The following is a 14,316-nucleotide window of genomic DNA, read 5'->3' as shown; positions in this document are numbered from 1 at the left end:
GATTTGTTTCTGCTGCTCCACGATGGGAAGTCCTTTTATTTATTTATTTATTTATTTATTTATTTATTTATTTATTTATTTATTTATTTATTTTAGGCAGCTTTTTAATAGTCTAGGTTAAAGGGTCAAAACCCAACTTTAAAATGATCTTCCCAATGCCACACAGCTTGGTAAGCCAGCGTATTTGTCAAGTGGGAAGCTGGGGAGAGTAGGAGGCTGTTTATAAACAGCTCCTGTTTAGAGAAGCTGAAACCAGCAGGTATAATGCAGTGTTCCCGGGAAGATGAGAACAGCAATGAGAGCAGATGTCATATGAAAGAAGAGCTCAGAGGAAAGGGACCAAGTGTTGGGAGGTCTTGGGGTTCAGGTGATGGAGGTGACACCTTGAGTGGCCCTGTCCCATGAATAGCTGATGCCCCAGCACCAGCCAACCCTCAGGATAAGCATGTGTTTCACTGGAGGCTGGGCATGGACGAGCCTGCAAGCACTGCTTACCAGGCATGAGATGGCAACAGCAGATGAAGCTTGGATAGTGTGTGACTCAGAGTCTGCTGAGGGCTTAGATTTGTCTGGACAAGATCCACAAAGCTGACCAGGCAGCATCCCAGGGATACAAGGCCAGGAGGTACTTCGCTGCATTGCCAGTCCTCAGCCCTTCCTTTCCTTCCCTACAACAAGACCTGAAGGGCCGAGCATGTGCACGCAGCTATAATCTCTTCCTCCCTTCCTCGTACATGTTCCATGTGGTTCCTTGCCCTGTGGCTGAGCCCCCACTGGAGCCATCACAGCAGAATGCTGTGAATTCTCAACCTATTTTTCAACCTCCTTTTTTTTTTTTTTCAAATCAATCCTGAATGGAACACCCAGTAGACAGAGCAAATCAAACTGGACCTGCTCCCATCTGAGTGGGGCTTAGGAATATGCCAGGACGCCCTTCTTCTCCAAGGATGCTGCTCTGTTGGGTACACAGTTTAAAAACCACTGTCATAGCTGGAAGAGCCCTGAATTTAAAGTTAGAACACCTAGCTTCTAACCCAAGCTCTGCCATGCAGAAAGAGTGTGGCTTTCCAGAAGTCTTTTAACCCCTCTCAGACCCTGTGTTTTTCATCTGAGAAATGAAGATAATTAATTCTTGGCCATTTCAGAGATTGCTGAGAGCATGAGGGGCAATCACGTGGGTCAGAGCAGCCGTAAAATGCCACACAAGTGTGAAATGTTTCTTGCTTGGCTTCCTCCACACAGGCGTAGCCCATGGCTCCTCCCACGTCCTTGGATGAGGGGCAAAGACACACCACTTGGGGCTCAATGTGATCTACTCCCCGTTATGGTTTCCAAAGAGAAATGGCCATTTTGCAGCCATGTTTCCTGGGTTTTCCTCCCACCGGGTTGTTATTCTTGGACTTCCCTTTTCACTTTTCTCAGACAGTCCTACTTCTGTGCCTCTGTCCTCTCACCAGGAGACCCAAACCTGTTGCCCTCGGGGGCTCTCACCTGAATCACAGGGTCTTCCATAGCAGGTGCTGCACTCTTGTCACTCGGATTTGTGACTCTCTGGGAAATCCCTTTTAGCAGGGGACAACCAGGCCATCTCCTCTCCTATCAGCGTAGTCCAGGTCCGTACAAAGCAAGAACCTGAGTCTCTTCTCCGAGTTGTGCCAGAGAAACCACTACGTCTGGGGGCTCTCCCACCGCTCCGTACTGTCTGTGGCATCACTACCTGTGAAAGGCAGGCTGAGGTGGTGATAACACACCCCTTCAGGCCCTCCCACCAGCAAAGCCAGAGATTATAGGAATAAAGGGGCTGGTGGGAACAGAGGTTTATCAGGGAGGTTCCTCAGAGGGGACCACGCCCACTCCTCAAAGTCAAGGACTGACTTAAATCCTGGGCTTGATTTGATTTGGAGGGAGGATTAATAAAGGATGGTGCCCACTTCTACTGTGGGACACTCCCGGGGGGGTGACCTGAGTTGTAACTCCACGTTCCCACAGAGTCACCAGCTATACACCAAAAGTATATGTGTGCTTGCTGTATTAAATTGGGTAGACTTTGCTTGCTGGGTAGGATCTCAGCCAGTGGTGTGGATTGTACCAGCAGAGTGGTTTCTGGCCCATGGCATCAACAGTCACCTCTGTTGAGAGGGCACATCCAGAAGGGCCAGTGGTTGGGATGGCCCACTAGGGGCAGGGTAGGAACTGGATTGCAAATGAGGGCATTAATTCTACCCCACATCCCATAGACGAATAGAGCTTAAGGCAGCAGTTACTTACTCAGAAGAGACTTCCTCATTTTGCACCTGTTTTGACATTTCCTATAGTTTCATAGCCCATGTGACTCGAGTGGAGCCACAGAGACCCTTTCTGGACCGTCACAGCCCATCTTTGCATTTTTTTCCCTTCCTTTTTTTTTTTTTTTCTTTAAATGTTGGCCCTTCATTTTAATTTTTAAATTTTTCTTTTTTAAGTATAGTTGATGTACTATATAAATTACACATGTACAATAGCGTGCTTTACTTTTTTTTTTTTTAAAGGTTATATCTGATTTATAGTTATCACACAATATTGGCTATATGCCCATGTTGTATGATTTATTCTTACAGCTTATTTTACATGTAATAGTTTGTATCTCTTAGTCCCCTACCCCTATCTCTCTCCTCCATCCTTCCCTCTCCCCACTAGTAAGCACTAGTGTGTTGTACCTGCAAGTCTGCTTCTTTTTTGCTATATTCACAAGTTTGTTCTAGTTTTTAGATTCCACATATAAATGATGTCAGGCAGTATTTGCCTTTCTCTGACTTCTCTCACCAAGCATTGCATTTTCTTTTAAGTGACATAATCCAGGGAAGAGGAAAAATAAATAAAGTGAAAGGAGTGAGGCCACTAGCAGAGAATTCCAGCTCTGAGATTCCTGGCAGCAAGACCCACTCTTCTTGCCAGAGGCGCAATTGATGCTTTCATGTTCAGCCTCTTCCCGGTACTCAGATCTGCTCCTGGATGTGCCTTTAAAATGTGGCCATCCTTCGGGCTCCACATCAGGAGTCTGGGGTCTCCCAGAGCATGACAGAGGACGAGGCAATGACATTGAAGGGATGTCTTTGCCTCCTGCACTCCCTCCACTCCCACAGGCCACCCCTATGTCTCTCCATGGTGTCCAGGAGACATCAGATATACTCTCCAAAACTGCCTCCCCTCCACCCCTTCCCCTGTCTTCACAGGCAGGGCTTCCTGTCATGCAACCTGCAGGTGGGTTATGGGTGTGGTATCATCTGGTGGCCCGGGTCCCAGGGGGGCATCCTGATGCCTGGGCTCACCAACGTTCAAGCCAAAGAACAGAGAACCCATCGGTGAATGAGAGTAAGATGGGTTTGGTGCCTACATGGACCTTGAACTCTAAGCACCATAAAGGGATCAAAGACTGTCTGGGATAACTGACATCTCCATTGGTTAATTGTTTTTTGGGGTTGGTTTTTTTTTTTTTGGTTTTTGTTGTTGTTGTTGTTGTTGTTGTTGTTTTGTCTTTTTGCCATTTCTTGGGCTGCTCCCACGGCATATGGAGGTTCCCAGGCTAGAGGTCCAATCGGAGCTGTAGCTGCCAGCCTACACCACAGCCATAGCAATACGGGATCCGAGCCGCATCTGTGACCTATACCACAGCTCATGGTAACGCCAGATCGTTAACCCACTGAGCAAGGCCAGGGATCGAACCCGCAACCTCACGGTTCCTAGTCAGATTCGTTAACCACTGCGCCACGACGGGAACTCCTGGTTAATTGGTTTTAAATTCCTTCCCCACCAGACCTTTGACCAGAGCTATTAATTTTCCCATTTTTTTCCTTTCATCTTCTCTGTCCAACCTCTGCTTAGGGAGCTCATCAGCCATGTCAGGAACGAAAGGACAGCAGCCAGAGGAAGGGGAAAATAGGAGCCTGGACCCTGTGCCATGGGCTCCTGTACAGATCGCATCCCATCTCACAGGGCCAGGTTGGCCTGATGCTTCTCCCTGCTTATAACTTGGGGCACAGACCTCCCCGGAAGGCCCCTCCCCTCCATGGGGCCGGCCCGCCAGGACAGAAGGGTAGAAAGAATGGTTTTGCTTCTGGGGTGCCAAGGGTGGAAGGAGTTGACTGTTGCCAAGGGGACAGGGAGTCTGGTGTGCATCTAGGACATTCTTGCCCTCTGAACTGGCTGGTGAGCTGAGACATGCAAATGCCACAGGTGTGGGTTATAAAAGAGAAGTGGCTCAGGGTGAGGCCGGTGGGGCAGCTGGTGACCCACTTTGCATATGCTCTTAGAAGGCTAAAGTTGGGTTCAGGCTCACAGCAGGTGGCGGGGCCACACGCAGCTCTTCCCCACCGCCAAGCTGGGGGCTTGCTGTGCTTTGGCTATGACGGGGTCTGGCTTGTTCTTTCAGAGTCACAGATCGGGCTCTAGGCCATCACTGTGTTAAGGGAAAGTCAGGAGGAAAAAAAAAATCACAACTATATTCTCCCTTTCCCCCAAGTCTGAACATGACAGATTTAAAATCTGGCTGGAATGGACTGAAGGATGGACAAGTCTTGCCTAGTCATTCCAACACCAGCACATCCATCTCCCTCTTCACTCCACCCCAGACCGGAAACATCACCAGATCCCACCAGAGAGGCCCCAGCCTGGCATTACTCCTGGACTCCCCTGAGCCATCTCCACTATCCTGTTTCCTATAACATACTTGCTGTGCTCGTCACCCTGCCAGCCTCTGACCCCAAGACAGGCCTTCCTTTCTGTGTTCCGGCCTCACCCCCTGAAACTCAATGCTCAGCTTCTCTGGCTTTCAAGTTTGCTTCCTTCCTTAACCCTGATTTGCATTTCTTTGGCAGTGAGCAGCCATGAGCCATGCCCCAGGCTGTGCAAGACCCCGGCAGGGAGGGGTGTCAACCAGAGAGTCCACTGGGAGAGGGAGGCTGTGTGTGCCTAGTGGAGATGCCTGTGCCCCTCGGTCTGGTCAATGCCCTGAACAGCTCCAGCCTCCTCTCTGCTGGGGGAGCTGAGCACACCCCTAAAACCCAGGCCAGGAAACAAGGGTTTGCCATACTCCATGTTGTGCTAATGGCATGATGCTCCCACTGTGTCTTTGAAAGATATTATACAAAGGGGTTTTTTGGGGTTTTTTTTTTTAAAGGGGTGGAGGAGGGGAGGAGAGGGTGGTGGTTTTAGGCAGGAAGTGAAGCATCCAATCAGCTGCCTTGCATCAGAGGATGTCAGGGCTGCATGCAGTCCTGCCCACAGCGGTCTTTATGATGCTGGGGGAGCCCCATGAGGAGGAGGCCAGGCAGGATAAAGCCTGAGGAGGGCTCAGAAGCTCTGCCCCTCTCTGCCTCAGGCAGCCTGCCAGGCCCAGGGAGTGAGGCACACTCTCTTCTATGGCCCTTGAGAAGAAGGGCTGTTCTCTTGTCAGGAGACTGCTGTTGAATCTAAGGTTCCACCAACCAAGAGACTGGTCCTGACTAAATTTTGATCATGAGACCAACAGGCGAGCAAGTGGAGGAGCCGAGGATGGGGGGAGATGTTCAGGAAACTATCCCCCATGACCCCACCTGGCCTGTCTTTTAACAGGGTCTTTTCTCGTAGCTCGCGGACAGGGTGGGCACCCCAGAGCAGGCCACCAGGCTGAGCATGCTGGGTGGAGCACCAGTGACAGCAGATGACACAGAAGGCTCTGTTCACAAGGAGGTAAATACCTGTTGGGGGAGGTGAGATAGCACCTAGATGATGTGCATGTCGTTTAGAGTCTCATTAAAATGGAAAGAATTTCCATCAGGGACCAGGATCTGTATGAACAAATGTAGGAATTACACAGGAATTGATAGCGACGGGGCAGACACTCCCAGCAGTTATTACAGGCACATAGACAAACACAACTACAGGGGCCCTGAAATCAGCCTTGGAGATGGATCCAGATGCCTTGGAGCAGTTTGAAGCTCTCAAATATTGTTTCGGTGTTTTATTCTGGAAGAGAGACCGGCTCCTCTGGGACTCCCTCCACAGCACAGTCCTTCTAGGGACCAGCTACGAACATCAGGGACCAGGGGCAAAGCAAAGTCACTCTGTGTGGATGGGGAGCCAGGACCTGAGAGAGGAGGCTCAGGAATAAGACTGCCTCAAAATTGCTAAATGACCGAACCATCAAACATCCACGATTAAATCAAGCCTGTCACGAAATGGACCTCACACCTAAGGGATTGTTTTGCTTGTCTTTCTCCTGCCTGGAGGAAGCAGGTGCCAAGAAAGGTAGGTCATCAAGAGAATGACTGGAGTTCCTGTCGTGGCTCAGGGGTAATGAACCTGACTAGGATCCATGAGGATGCGGGGTCGATCCCTGGCCTCACTCTGTGGGTTAAGGATCCAGCATTGCCGTGAGCTGTGGTGTAGGTCGCAGACACGGCTTGGATCTGATGTTGCAGTGACTGTGGTGTAGGCCGGCAGCTGCAGCTCCAATTTGACCCCCTAGCCTGGGAATGTCCATATGCCGAGGGTGCAGCCCTAAAGAGCAAAAAATAAAAAAAAATAAATAAAAATAAAAATTTTTAAAAAAGAAAAGAACACAACCGCCTTATCATAACTGGAAATAAGCAGAGAGAAGACTTCCTTCCTATGGAAGAAAAGCTGCAGAGAGCAGATCCAGGGGCTCTCAACCCCAGCGCCACTGGCTTCCTGGCCAGGGGAGCTCTTTGCTCTGGGGACTGTCCTGTGCATTGTCAGAGGTTCAGCAGCATCCCTGGTCTCTGCTGACCAGGCCCCACCTCCCGCTGTCCAGCTGGCTCCTGACACCATCAAACATCCCCTGGAAGCAAACCCACCTGCCCTAGAGAGTCACCGAGACAGATGAAGGGGTTGCAGTCCCAGGCTGCACCAGGAACACCCCCTGCACTTAATCTGGCAAGGGCTTGGCTTCCACAATGAAAACAGGATCACGGGAGGCTCAGTACAGGTCACGGGGGTTCCGCACCGCTCAAGTTCAAATGGCGTGTGGTGCCGTCTCCAGCAAAAAACCTTTGAGGATTTCCAGTGTTGGTGTACTTTACTTTTATAAGATTGGTAGTTAAATATGTGCAAATATGAAAGCCGGGCATACATCCCACAGGCCTGCACCTTCTACAACCACCAAACTCAAAGCAGCTTCACGACTTGCACAAACAAAGAGCAAACCAATCAACCTTCAGTTAACAGTGAATTGAAGGAGACAGATGGCACGGTTTTGTGGAGTCCATTGCCCTCCCCGACCCCCGCTTCGCCAGTGGGTGCCACGCCACTCTGGGGGCTAGGCATGGTCCCCTGACTCCCATCTCCCATCTTACTCCATGGTCACTTCAAACACCTGGGAACGTGCTGGTTGTGAGCCTTGCCACGAGGTCGCTTGGCAAACTCAGACTCTACCCATGAAGGTCACCTGTGCCTTCATCTCACTGGCCTGAGATAATTCAAAGAGCACGTCTGGGCCCCGGCAGGCTCACAGTCACAGAGGGATGCTGGCACAGTCGGCTCTAAGGGAGACACACAGAGGACCCAGACGCTGTGTGTGCCCTTTAGAGTCTCATTAAAATGGAAAGAATTTCTTATTGAAAAAAAAAAAAATTAAAGTTCCCACAGGGAACGCCCAAGAATACACCAGGAGACTCCCAGAGGAGTTCAAATCGGGTCTGATCGTCTTTACAGATGAGAACTAAAGCCCAGAGAACTGCCCAGGGAAACGGCTGCGGAGGGTCAGAGCTGGCTGGGAAGGGGCCTCTGCCCTGGCGGCCAGTGCCCTTCCCTCTCCTCGGGCTGTCTCTCCAGCACTGCATTAGAGAATTCTCACCCAAATCACACCTAAGAGGCTGAAATGTTCATTCCACTGAATGTGTTCATTTTTTAAAGGAACTGCATTGAACGAGGGCATGTCTTTTCTCAAATCTCCATCTTCGAGTATGTAATAGTTGGTGCACGCATGCGCCCATGTGTGTGTGAAATAAAACACTTTAAAAATGCATGAATCATTAATATCCAGTTTCATGAATAACGTTAAAGTGAAAACCTATGAAACCACAGCCAGGTCAAGAAATAAAACATGTCCAGTGCTCAGAAATCTTGAGTATTCTTTGTGGTCACCACCCTGCCTTTCTGCTAAAAGTAACACTATCCTAACCTAATCATCCTAAAATCATGATTTTCTTGCTTTTCCTTGTAGTTTTGCTCTATATGCATCCCTAAACATGGACTGAGTTTCACCTGTTTGTGAGCTGTTTTTTTCCCCTTCCTTTTTCAGGGCCACACCCACGGCAGGTGGAAGTTCCCACGCTGGGTGTTAAATTAGAGCTGTAGCTGCTGCCACAGCCACAGCCACAGCCACAGCAATGCGGGATCCAAGCTGCATCTGCAACCTACACCACCGCTCACAGCAGTGCTGATCCCCAACCCACTGAGCAAGGCCAGGGATCAAACCTGCGTCCTCATGAATGCTGGTCAGATTTGTTTCCACTGTGTCACAAGGGGAACTCCTGTTTACGAGCTTTCCAAGCACTATGTTGCTTCTTTGGCTCACCATCACGTCTGTGAACTCCATCTCTGCTGTGGCAAGGGGCTCGAGTTCTTACTCACCCTTTCTATGTTACACAGACATTTGGGTTGTTTCCAGCTTGGGACTGTTACGAGCAGTGCTTCTCTAAACATTTTTGTATATATCCTGGTCCACAGGATACAGAGACACCACCTCCAGGGCATGTTCCCACAGTGGCATTTCTTCACTTGTCAACAGGGTGTGTGACCTCAGTAGACAATGGCAACTGTTCTCCAAAATCTTTGCTTTGGTTCAAAGTCCCACTAGCAGGAGTTCCCACTATTCTCTGTCCTCATTAGCACTTTTATTGCCAAACTTTAAATATTTAACTGGTCAGGTTGGTGTATGGGCTACCTTGTTATGGGCTTAATTTGAGTTTCCCTGATTTACTCAAAAAAAAAAAAAAAAAAAAAAAAAGACAGCCCTTGCCACAGTTATCAACCACATGCATTTCCTCCCATGTGATATGCCTGCTCAAATCTTTTGCCATCTTTCTATTGTCAAATTTAAAATTTCTTAAAAACAATTGTATCTTCGTTAAAATCTCATTTGCCACAAAAGTGTGCCCGTCGTCCAAGGTCCCTCCTCACCTGAGGATTGTATACAGTTATAGGCAAAATGTCTAATACCTGTAAGCTTAGAAATGATTTTTTTTCTACTCTAAATCATTAAAAAGATAACAAGAGAGGTTCACAGAAAAATACCTACCCAGATGTTTTGTTCTTGTCTCCATTTTCCAAATCCTTTCGTTTTTCTGTTTATGGCTGAACTTACTAACTAGTTCTCAGTCTAGGGGCTGAATCAGAGCTGCAGCTGCTGGCCTAGCCACAGCCACAGCAATACTCAGATCCAAGCCATAGCTCAAGGCATCGCCAGATCCTTAACCCACGGATCGAGGCTGGGGATCAAACCTGTGTCCTCACAGACAGTATGTCAGGTTCTTAACCGGCTGAGACACAATAGGAACTCCCAAATCTAGCATCCTTTTACTGAATTCACTCCTTCTTGTTTCTGTATGTTTTCACTGAGAACAAACATGCTTTTACATATCACAGTCCTTTGTTAAAACCACCAAGTATAGAGAAGATCATTTATTTTTCGATTCTTCATTTCTCAGTGCTGTGTGTTGTAGGCATTGTTGTGAGTTAGCTAAACATTATGAACAAAGTGGTGCCTTGATAGTATATATGGCAATGCAGCTGACATATTATTAAGTAAAAGATGTATATATAATTTAATAGTTATGCGTACCTAGTAAAAAATAAATAAACAGCACACCCAAGCCTGCATCTACCTTTCACTTACCTTATCTTCTTTAGACATTTGCGTAGGAGCTCATTGGCAAAGAGCGAAGCCCATATAATCTACCATTAAATAAATTATTCAGTAATCTGTGATGTCCTTGTAACATGAGAATCCCCCATTAAAAAAATAAATAGCTGCACTGCTTACGGAGGCATGTGCCTACTATATATAGTCTTTATAGAAGGTGCTTTGCTGGTGAGCCCAAGTGGAACTCCCTGGCAATCTACAGAAGTGATGTTGGTGGCAGGGTTTGTACACTAAGCCATTCATTGCATGCATAGGTATCAATGCATGATGCATCCACACACACACCTAGCGGAGAAAGCCTAGGCAGCTGTGAGTTATTTGTTCGAGTCGTCTCTTTCTCCCCTTACACTTTGGACTCTCAAATAGGGAAAAAGGACCTATCGGTCACGTGCAGATTCAACCACATGCATTCCCGACTGTACCTAGACAACTAGATCTCTGCTTTATTTTTATTTATTTATTTATTTTTTGTCTTTTTGCCTTTTCTAGGGCCGCACCCACAGCATATAGAGGTTCCCAGGCTAGGGGTCAAATCAGAGCTGTAGCTGCCAGCCTACACCACAGCCACAGCAACCCGGGATCCAAGCCGCATCTGGGACCTACACCACGGCTCCCGGCAATGCTGGATCCTTAACCCCCTGAGCAAGGCCAGGAATTGAACCCACAACCTCATGGTTCCTAGTTGGATTCATTAATCACTGTGCCACGACGGGAACCCCCTGGGTCTCTACGTTTTGTCAAAGTAAACATTTAAGTTGTCTGCTAAAAACACTGATTTCCCTCCCAGACAGATTAAAAACCCAGACACTAAGCTTCCCCTCTTACCTCTCCTTCCCCCCCGCAGGGGTGAGCGTGATGCCAGGAAGCCAGAGTGGGACCTGAGCTGCACGGAGTTGAGGAATCAAGGAGGCAGGATGCAGATCAGAGCTGGGCAGAGAGCCTAAAAGACCTCTCATTCTGGAAGGGATGCAAAAGAAATTGTGAGGTGTCTATTTTTCCTAGTTTAACCTTTCGATGAGAAAAAAAATGTGTATGAATATAGATATGTAACTGGCATGTGGGCAAAGCAATTCCCTCCATAACAGCCCCATGAAGGCCAGAATGGTCCATTAACTACATTATTCATGCAGTGTACATCACATTGGGTCCTGAGTTGACCATGACTGACTAGGTGTCAACATTGTGTTTCATCTTGTCTCATAAGTAGGCGTTGATAGGAGTTCCTGTTGTGGCACAGTAGAAATGAATCCGATTAGGAACCATGAGGTTGCGGGTTCAATCCCTGGCCTTGCTCAGCCAGTTAAGGATCCGGCATTGCCATGAGCTGTGGTGTAGCTCACAGACGCAGCTCAGATCTAGCGTTGCTGTGGCTCTGGCGTAGGCTGGTGGCTACAGCTCTGATTCAACCCCTAGCCTGGGAATCTCCATATGCCGTGGGTATGGCCCTAATAAGACAAAAAGACCAAAAGAAAAAAAAAAAAAGGTGCAGACATTGATATAATTCTCAGCATATTGAAAAAAGGGTGGGCTGAAGAATGAAATGGAATAGTGTGAATACTAGCAGAAATTTGGTGGAAAATTTGAATCTTTCCAACACTTTACACAGTTGTTTAACAGTGAAGAAGCTTCTGAAGAACAATACATGAGACATAGAAAAACAAATACTGTATGACATTACTTATATGTGGAATCTAAAAAAAATACAACAGCCAGTTCTCATCTGGCTCAGCAGAAAGGAACCTGACTAGTATCCATGAGAACACAGGTTCGAGCCCTGGCCTTGCTCAGCGGGTTAAGAATTCGGCATTGCCGTGTAGGTTATAGACGTGGCTCAGATCCTGCACTGCTGTGGCTGTGGCATAGACCAGCAGCTGTAGCTCTGATTCAACCCCTAGCCTGGGAACCTCCACAGGCCATGGGTGTGGCCCAAAAAAGACAAACAACAACAACAACAACAACAAAACCCAACAAACCAATGAATATAACAAAAAAGAAGCAGACCCACAGATACAGAGAACAAGCTAGTGGTTGCCAGTGGGGAGGGGCAATATAGCAGTAGGGGAGAAAGAGGTACAAACTGCCTTGTATAAAATAAATAAGCTACACGGATATACCATATAACATGGGAAATATAGCCAAATTCTACATTACCTTTAAATGGAGTATACATTTAAAATTTAAATCATTGTATTATACACCTGTCTTAAATAATATCGTCAGTAAACATAATTCAATTTTAAAAAGTAAAATAATAATAATAATAATAATGTAGTAGAAAAAAACAATACATGAAAGATACATACATGAGTTTACAATTAAAAGTTGATATACCAAAACAGATGTAGGAGTTCCTGCAGTGGCACAGTGGGTTAAGAATCTGATTGCAGCAGCTCAGGTTGATGCAGAGGCACAGGTTCAATCCCCAACCTGGTGCAGTGCGTTAAAGGATCTGGTGTTGCCGCAGCTGTGGCTCAGATTCAGTCCCTGGCCTGGGAACTTCCATATGCCATTGGTGTAATCATTTAAAAAATAAAAATAAAATAAAAATAGATTTAAAAAAACTAAATTACCACAATGAAATTTTACTACATACCTATTAGAATGACAAAAATCAGAAGTAGTGATAACATCAAATGCTGGCAAGGATGTACAGAAACAGAATCACTCATTTACTGCTGGTGGAGAACATTTTGGTAGTTTCTCATAAAACTAACCATGCAATTACTACATGATCCAGTAAATGCACTCTTGGACAATTATCCCAGAGGATAGAAACTTATGTTTTATTTTTACACAAAAACCTGTTTATGAACATTCATAGCACCTTTATTCATAACAGCCCCAAACTGATAACAACCAGAGGTCCTTCAGCGGGGAAATGGTGAAACTAACTATGGTACATCCTACCTTAGAATAAAACCCAGCATAAAAAGGAACAACTTTTTGACACATGCAAAAACTTGGATGGCTATCAAGGGAACTGGGCTGAATTTTAAAAAATCAATCCCCAAAGGTTACATAGGCTACAGCTTCATTTATATAACATTCTGGAAACAACAAAAATATAGCAATAGAGAACAGGTTGCCATGGGTGGGCTGGTGGGGGAGGAGCAAGAGGGAGATAGGTGGGGTTATTCAAAGGCAACACAAGAGATAGTGAGTGATACACAAACCTTCACACGTGATAAAATAGCATAGAAACACACACACACACACACACACACACACGACAAAGGAAATATAAATAAGATCTGGGAATTAGACCAACGTCAATAGCCTGACTCTGATATTGTACCAAGTTTTGCAAGATGCCACCACTGGGAAACTGGGTAAAGAGCTCGTGATAGCTCTCTGTGTTATTTCTTACCATTGCATGTGAATCTATAACTACTCAAAATAAAGTGTTCAATTAAATTTTAAATATTAAATGTAATCTGGTATTTTCATACCAGCTACTTTAACCTTGGTGTAGGGAGAAAGAGTTCAGGTGTGAAGCCACAGAAAGAACAGTGTGGGAGCCTGGAAAAAGGTGAAAGCAGAGGACAAAAGCAAAGGCTGGAGTTATTTCTGCACGTGTGTGTGTGTGTGTGTGAAGGGAAGGTATGACCAGGGGTTATTTTGGGGTGCCAGGACAGGGTGGGGAGGGATCTCTTAGCAGTGGATATGCCCTGTGTGCTAGTAAGGAGGCTTCTAGATGCAAAGAAGGCAAACAGATGGCAGCTCCTTATGGAGCCCAAATTCCAACCATGAGGTTTTTTTAAGTTCAATAACTCAAACAGACACCATTAGATAGAGTTAGAATCACTCCAGCGCTGGAACCCAATCTTTGTGTGTGTAATGGCTCCAAACCGTAGAGAACAGTGGATTATCTTCAGGTGGCTATGAATGGGGCTGTTTTAGTCACCACAACTTCAACTGTGCTTCTGTTGGTTATCAAACTGCAATGGCCTTCATCCCCTTAGACCTTGGGTGGGCTCCGTGGACCCTGAAGACTGGGTTTCCTCTGGGCCTCACCCCATCCCAGAGCCAGATGGGCACAGAAGGGACAAACAACAGCACACTGACTGGTTGGAGCAGGGCTAGGAGTCCAAGAGGTTAGTGAGGAAAAACAAAACAACTTTAGGACTTTAGGTTCTGTTCAAGGCTGCAACCTTCAATACTGATTTCTTAATAGCAATGCACGGCCTCTACCTTACTGGTCCCTTAACCCCACTTTGGAAAGCAAGTTCTACTGCATGTGTTTCCTAATAGCTCTAGTTCTGATTATCTGTCATCTTGGTTCATTCGCTGTCCTTCCAGCACTCACTGTGGTCCTGTATTTCAAAGGCACTTGATGCCCTTTATTTAGATGTCTTAATGAACCTCTAACCAGGCATTTCAGCTTGAACAATGAGATCTATTTTGTTCCCTTTCCA

General features: G+C 46.6%; 1 long non-coding RNA gene across 5 annotated transcripts in view; it reads right to left on the bottom strand.

Annotated features, from left to right (window-relative positions):
• LOC110255517 overlaps positions 1–14,316 on the bottom strand; it is a 90,608-nt gene that overhangs the window by 56,264 nt on the left and 20,028 nt on the right. For 4 of the 5 annotated variants that reach the window (XR_002335946.1, XR_002335947.1, XR_002335948.1 and 1 more), the window contains exon 3: positions 10,727–10,858. This is a non-coding gene — a long non-coding RNA (uncharacterized LOC110255517). Of the gene's footprint in view, positions 1–10,512; positions 10,859–14,316 lie in introns of those variants that run through there. The other variant, XR_002335944.1, reaches the window with a different exon arrangement.

The sequence above is a fragment of the Sus scrofa genome, chromosome 9 (genome assembly GCF_000003025.6).
Source record: "Sus scrofa isolate TJ Tabasco breed Duroc chromosome 9, Sscrofa11.1, whole genome shotgun sequence".
Classification (NCBI taxonomy): domain Eukaryota; kingdom Metazoa; phylum Chordata; class Mammalia; order Artiodactyla; family Suidae; genus Sus; species Sus scrofa.
This window is presented reverse-complemented; position numbering and strand designations above follow the sequence as displayed.